Here is a 6,000-nt window from a genome sequence, read left to right on the forward strand (position 1 = left end):
CGCGTCATTTTAGCCCCGCCCCCTTCCCGCGGACCCGCAAATCGCTTCATTTCCTGATGTGGGGGGGGGGGCGGGGCTTAGTGATGTCACAGTCCGCCCCCGCCCCCTGAAGACACTGCAGCGTCTCCTCTCCGGGCTTCTCCCGGAGAGGAGAAAGAAAATGTAGGTAAGTATGCTATTACCTTTAGTAATTAGGTGGCGAGCCACCGAGCCCGAAGCGTGGCGAGCGAAGCGAGCCCGCGAGGGTACTTTTCGGGTACGCTGTTCGGCCGTAGCTCCTCCCCCTGGTGACGTGTCTCCTCCCCTAGGTACGTCACAAGGTCCCTTCTCCCACTCCGATATAGAACCAACCGTTTTCCAACATGTCGGCTATTGAGCATATTAATTTCTCTGACGTCCTAGTGGATGCTGGGTACTCCGTAAGGACCATGGGGTATAGACGGGCTCCGCAGGAGACTGGGCACTCTTAAAAGAACGATTAGGTACTATATCTGGTGTGCACTGGCTCCTCCCTCTATGCCCCTCCTCCAGACCTCAGTTAGTATCTGTGCCCAGCCAGAGCTGGATGCACCCTAGGGGCTCTCCTGAGCTTCCTAGAAAAGAAAGTATTTGTTAGGTTTTTTATTTTCAGTGAGATCTGCTGGCAACAGACTCACTGCTACGTGGGACTGAGGGAAGAGAAGCGAACCTACCTGCTTGCAGCTAGCTTGGGCTTCCAAGGCTACTGGACACCATTAGCTCCAGAGGGATCGAACACAGGCCCAGTCCTCGGTCGTCCGGTCCCGGAGCCGCGCCGTCGTCCCCCTTGCAGAGCCAGAAGAACGAAGAGAAGTTGAAAATCGGCGGCTGAAGACTCCGGTCTTCATTAAGGTAGCGCACAGCACTGCAGCTGTGTGCCATTGCTCCCTTAGCACACCACACACTCCGGTCACTGATGGGTGCAGGGCGCTGGGGGGAGGGCGCCCTGGGCAGCAATTAGATTACCTTACTTGGCGAAAAGCACATAATACAGTCTGATAAACTGTATATGTGCATTAACCCCCGCCATTAAAGTACATAAAAGGACAGAAGCCCGCCGCTGAGGGGGCCGGGCCTTCTTCCTCAGCACACCGGCGCCATTTTCTCTTCACAGCTCAGCTGGAAGGAAGCTCCCCAGGCTCTCCCCTGCAGTATCCTGGTACACAAAGGGTAAAAAAGAGAGGGGGGGGCACATAAATTTAGGCGCAAAACTGTGTATATAAGCTGCTATAGGGGAAAAATCACTCAGTATAGTGTACATCCCTGTATTATATAGCGCTGTGGTGTGTGCTGGCATACTCTCTCTGTCTCTCCAAAGGGCCTGGTGGGGGAACTGTCTTCAAATAGAGCATCCCCTGTGTGTGTGGTGTGTCGGTATGCGTGCGTCGACATGTATGAGGTAAAAGGCTCCTCTAAGGAGGTGATAGAGCGGATAAGTGTGTGGGAGGGTGTCTCCGTCAACAACGCCGACACCTGTTTGGATATATGTAAGTGCTGAGGTAAAATTATTGCACAAAAGGTTAGGGAACAGAAAGGAAATCTTCCCTGGTCTGTCCCTATGTCACAGAGTCCTTCAGAGTCTCTCTATGTTCACTATCCAAAATAACAAAGTATCGACACGGAGTTTAACTCCACTGTCGACTACGATAATGCAAAGTTACAGCCAAGAGGGCTAAAAGATATTCAATATATGATTATTGGAATAAAAGATGATTTGCATATCACTGATGACTCATCTGTCCCTGACACGAGAGTACACATGTTAAGGGGAAGAATGCTGAGGTAAATTTCCCTCCTCTCATGAGGAAAAAGAGCGGGAATCTCCAGACAAGAGACGGCAGCTTCCCACAAGAGAATTCTCAGGCTGTATCCTTTCCCCACTAGGGCCAGGATGTGTTGAGAATCTTCCCCTTGGGTGTCCTGTTAGCGCTAGCTATTCTCAGGGATCCTGCAGATAGCGTGCACATTCTAGTATACTACCCAGACCGGCGATTGTGTCGGCATGGGTTTATAGCGCTGTGGCAGCGTGGACAGGTACCTTATCAGCAGAGATTGAGACCCTAGTATGCATATAAATATTTTAAGATGCTGTCTTAAGTGATAGATATATAATTATAAAGCATGCCCAAAGGGACATGAGTATGCTGGGTCCTAGAGACAAAAGCTATGTCGATTTCTGCTTGACGTGTCCTGTAGAATATACATTGGACAGATGATGCCGACTTAAGAGGCATATGGAAGGCTGAGGATTGTGTGGAGAAAGGTTCTCGGGCCTGGTCTCCACAGCTATAGCTGGTAATTCTGATATTTTGCCTTATATTCCTGCACAGCCTAGGAAAGCACGACATTAATAAATGCAGCTTTTCGAATAAAGAAACAAGAAAGTCTGAGGTGCGTCCTTTCTTGTCAGAGCCGGGGGCAGAGGAAAGAAGCTGTACAACACAGCTAGTCCCCAGGAACAGAAGTCCTCCCCGGCCTCTACAAAAATCCACCGCATGTCGCTGGGGCTCCACAGGCGGAGCTAGGCCCGGTGGGGACACGCCTTCGTAAGTTCAGCCACAAGTGGGTTCACTCCCTGTTAGATCCCTGGGCAATAGAAATTGTATCGCAGGGATACAGGCTGAACTGTGAGAAGATGCCCCCTCACCGAGGACCCGGCGGGCTTCCCCCCAAGAGAGGGAGCCAGTGTTAACTGCAATTCGTAAATTGTATCTTCAACAGGTGGTGGTCAAGGGTCCCCTCCTTCAACAAGAGGGTGTTATTATTCGACCATGTTATAATCCCGAAACCAGACGGTTCGGTTAAACCCATATTGTATTAAAATCCCTGAACATATACCTGAAAAGGTTCAGGTTCAAGATGGAATCGCTAAGAGCGGTCATTGCAAGCCTGAAATGAATCGGGACATAAGGGATGCATACCTTCGTGTCCCCATTTATCCACCTCATCAGGCGTACCTCAGAATTGCGGTACGGGATTGTCATTACCAATTTCACCAAGGTAATGGCGGATATGATGGTGCTCCTGCGGAAGCAAGGTGTCACTATTATCACATACTTGGATGATCTCCTCATAAAAGCGAGATCAAGAGAGCAGTTGCTGGACAGCGTATAACCTTCTCTGGAAGTGAAACGGCAACACGACTGGATTCTATATATTCCGAAGTCGCAGTTGGTTCCTACAGCTCATCTGCCTCGCCTAGGCATGATCCTAGACACAGACCAGAAGAGTGTTTATCTCCCGATAGAGAGAGCTCAGGAGCTCATGACACTGGTCAGGAATCTATTGAAAACCAAAACAGGTGTCAGTGCTTCACTGCACTCGAGTCCTGGGAAGGATGATGGCATCATACTAGGCCATCCCCTTCGGCTGGTTCCATGCAAGGACAATGGAACTTACTGGACAAGTGGTCCGGATCACATCTTCAGATGCATCGGTTAATCACCGTATCCCCCAGGGCCAGGGTGTCTCTACTGTGGTTGCTGCGGAGTGCTCACCTTCTCGAGGGCCGCAGATTCGGCATTCAGGACTGGGTCCTGGTGACCACGGATGCAAGCCTCCGAGGGTGGGGGGCAGTTACACAGGGAAGAAAATTCCAAGGTTTGTGGTCAAGCCAACAGACTTGCCTTCACATCAATATCCTGGAACTAAGGGCCATATACAACGCCCTAAGTCAAGCGGAGTTCCTGCTTCACGACCAACTGGTTCTGATCCAGTCAGACCGCAGGGGCTCATGTAAACCGCCAGGGCGGCACAAGGAGCAGGGTGGCAAGGGTAGAAGCCACCAGAATTCTTCGCTGGGCGGAGAATCAAGTAAGCGCACTGTCAGCAGTGTTCATTCCGGGAGTGGACACGACCTCCACCCGGGAAAGTGGTGACTTCATCAGGAAGTCTTCACGCAGTTTTGCAAATTGATGGAAACTGCCTCAGGTGGACTACATGGCGTCCCACCTCAATAAAAAGATAAAAAAGGTTTTACGCTGGGTCAAGGGACTCTCAGGCGATAGCTGTGGTCGCACTAGTAACACCTTGGGTGTTCCAGTCGGTCTATATATTCCCTCCTCTTCCTCTCAGACCCAAGGGCTGAGAATTGTAATAAACGGAGGAGTGTGAACAATATTCTTTGCTCCGGATTGGCCAAGAAGGACTCGGTACCCGGAACTGCAAGAAATGCTCTCAGAGGACCCATGGCCTCTGCCTCTCAGTCAGGACATGTTGCAACAGGGACCCTGTCTGATCCAAGACTTACCGCGGCTGCGTTGGACGGCATGGCGGTTGAACGCCGGATCCTAGCGGAAAAGGGCATTCCGGATGCAGTTATTCCTACGCTGATAAAGGCTAGGAAAGACGTGACAGCAAGACTTTTTCACTGTATATGGCGAAAATAGGTTGCTTGGTGTGTGGCCGGGAAGGCCCTACAGAGGAATTCCAGGGAGGTCGATTCCTGCACTTCCTACAGTCAGGAGTGACTATGGGCCTAAAATTAGGATCCATAAAGGCCAAGATTTCGGCCCTATCCCTTTTTCTCTCAAAAAGAACTGGCTTCACTGCCTGAAGTTCAGACGTTGTTATAGGGTTGCTGCATATTCAGCCCCTTTTGTGCCTCCAGTGGCACCTTGGGATCTTAACGTGTGTTGGATTCCTAAAATCCCACTGGTTTGAGCCACTTAAGACCGTGGAGCTAAAATATCTCACGTGGAAAGTGGTTATGCTTTTGGCCTTAGCTTGGACTAGGCGTGTGTCAGAATTGGCGGCTTTGTCATGTAAAAGCCCATATCTGATCTTCCATATGGAAAGGGCAGAATGGAGGACTCGTCCCCAATTTCTCCCTAAGGTGGTATCATCGTTTCATTTGAACCAACCTATTGTGGTGCCTGCGGCTACTAGGGACTTGGAGGATTCCAAGTTGCTGGACGTAGTCCGGGCCCTGAAACTTTATGTTTCCAGGACGGCTAGAGTCAGAAAAACTGACTCGCTATTTATCCTGCATGCACCCAACAAGCTGGGTGCTCCTGCTTCAAAGCAGACTATTGCTCGCTGGATCTGTAGCACGATTCAGCTTGCACATTCTGCGGCTGGACTGCCGCATCCTAAATCAGTAAAAGCCCATTCCACGAGGAAGGTGGGCTCTTCTTGGGCGGCTGCCCTAGGGGTCTCTGCTTTACAACTTTGCCGAGCTGCTACTTGGTCGGGTTCAAACACTTTTGCAAAATTCTACAAGTTTGATACCCTGGCTGAGGAGGACCTTGAGTTTGCTCATTCGGTGCTGCAGAGTCATCCGCACTCTCCTGCCCGTTTGGGAGCTTTGGTATAATCCCCATGGTCCTTACGGAGTACCCAGCATCCACTAGGACGTCAGAGAAAATAAGAATTTACTCACCGGTAATTCTATTTCTCGTAGTCCGTAGTGGATGCTGGGAGCCCGTCCCAAGTGCGGACTCTCTGCAATACATGTATATAGTTATTGCTTAACTAAAGGGTTATTGTATGAGCCATCTGTTGAGAGAGGCTCAGTTATTGTTCATACTGTTAACTGGGTATAGTTATCACGAGTTGTACGGTGTGATTGGTGTGGCTGGTATGAGTCTTACCCTGGATTCCAAATCCTTTCCTAGTAATGTCAGCTCTTCCAGGCACAGTTTCCCTAACTGAGGTCTGGAGGAGGGGCATAGAGGGAGGAGCCAGTGCACACCAGATATAGTACCTAATCTTTCTTTTAAGAGTGCCCAGTCTCCTGCGGAGCCCGTCTATACCCCATGGTCCTTATCGAGTACCCAGCATCCACTACGGACTACGAGAAATAGAATTACCGGTGAGTAAATTCTTATTTTCTGTGCTACTGTTTTACAATTTTGGCACCACACACGGTGCAATATTGGGCCACGTGGTTGTTATTAGTTATTGGATGTACGATGTGGGAGTATCAGGTGTGGTTTAACATGTGCTATTTGACCTTTTCATTGATCACACATACATACCCTC

The sequence above is a fragment of the Pseudophryne corroboree genome, chromosome 9, assembly GCF_028390025.1.
Source record: "Pseudophryne corroboree isolate aPseCor3 chromosome 9, aPseCor3.hap2, whole genome shotgun sequence".
NCBI lineage: Eukaryota > Metazoa > Chordata > Amphibia > Anura > Myobatrachidae > Pseudophryne > Pseudophryne corroboree.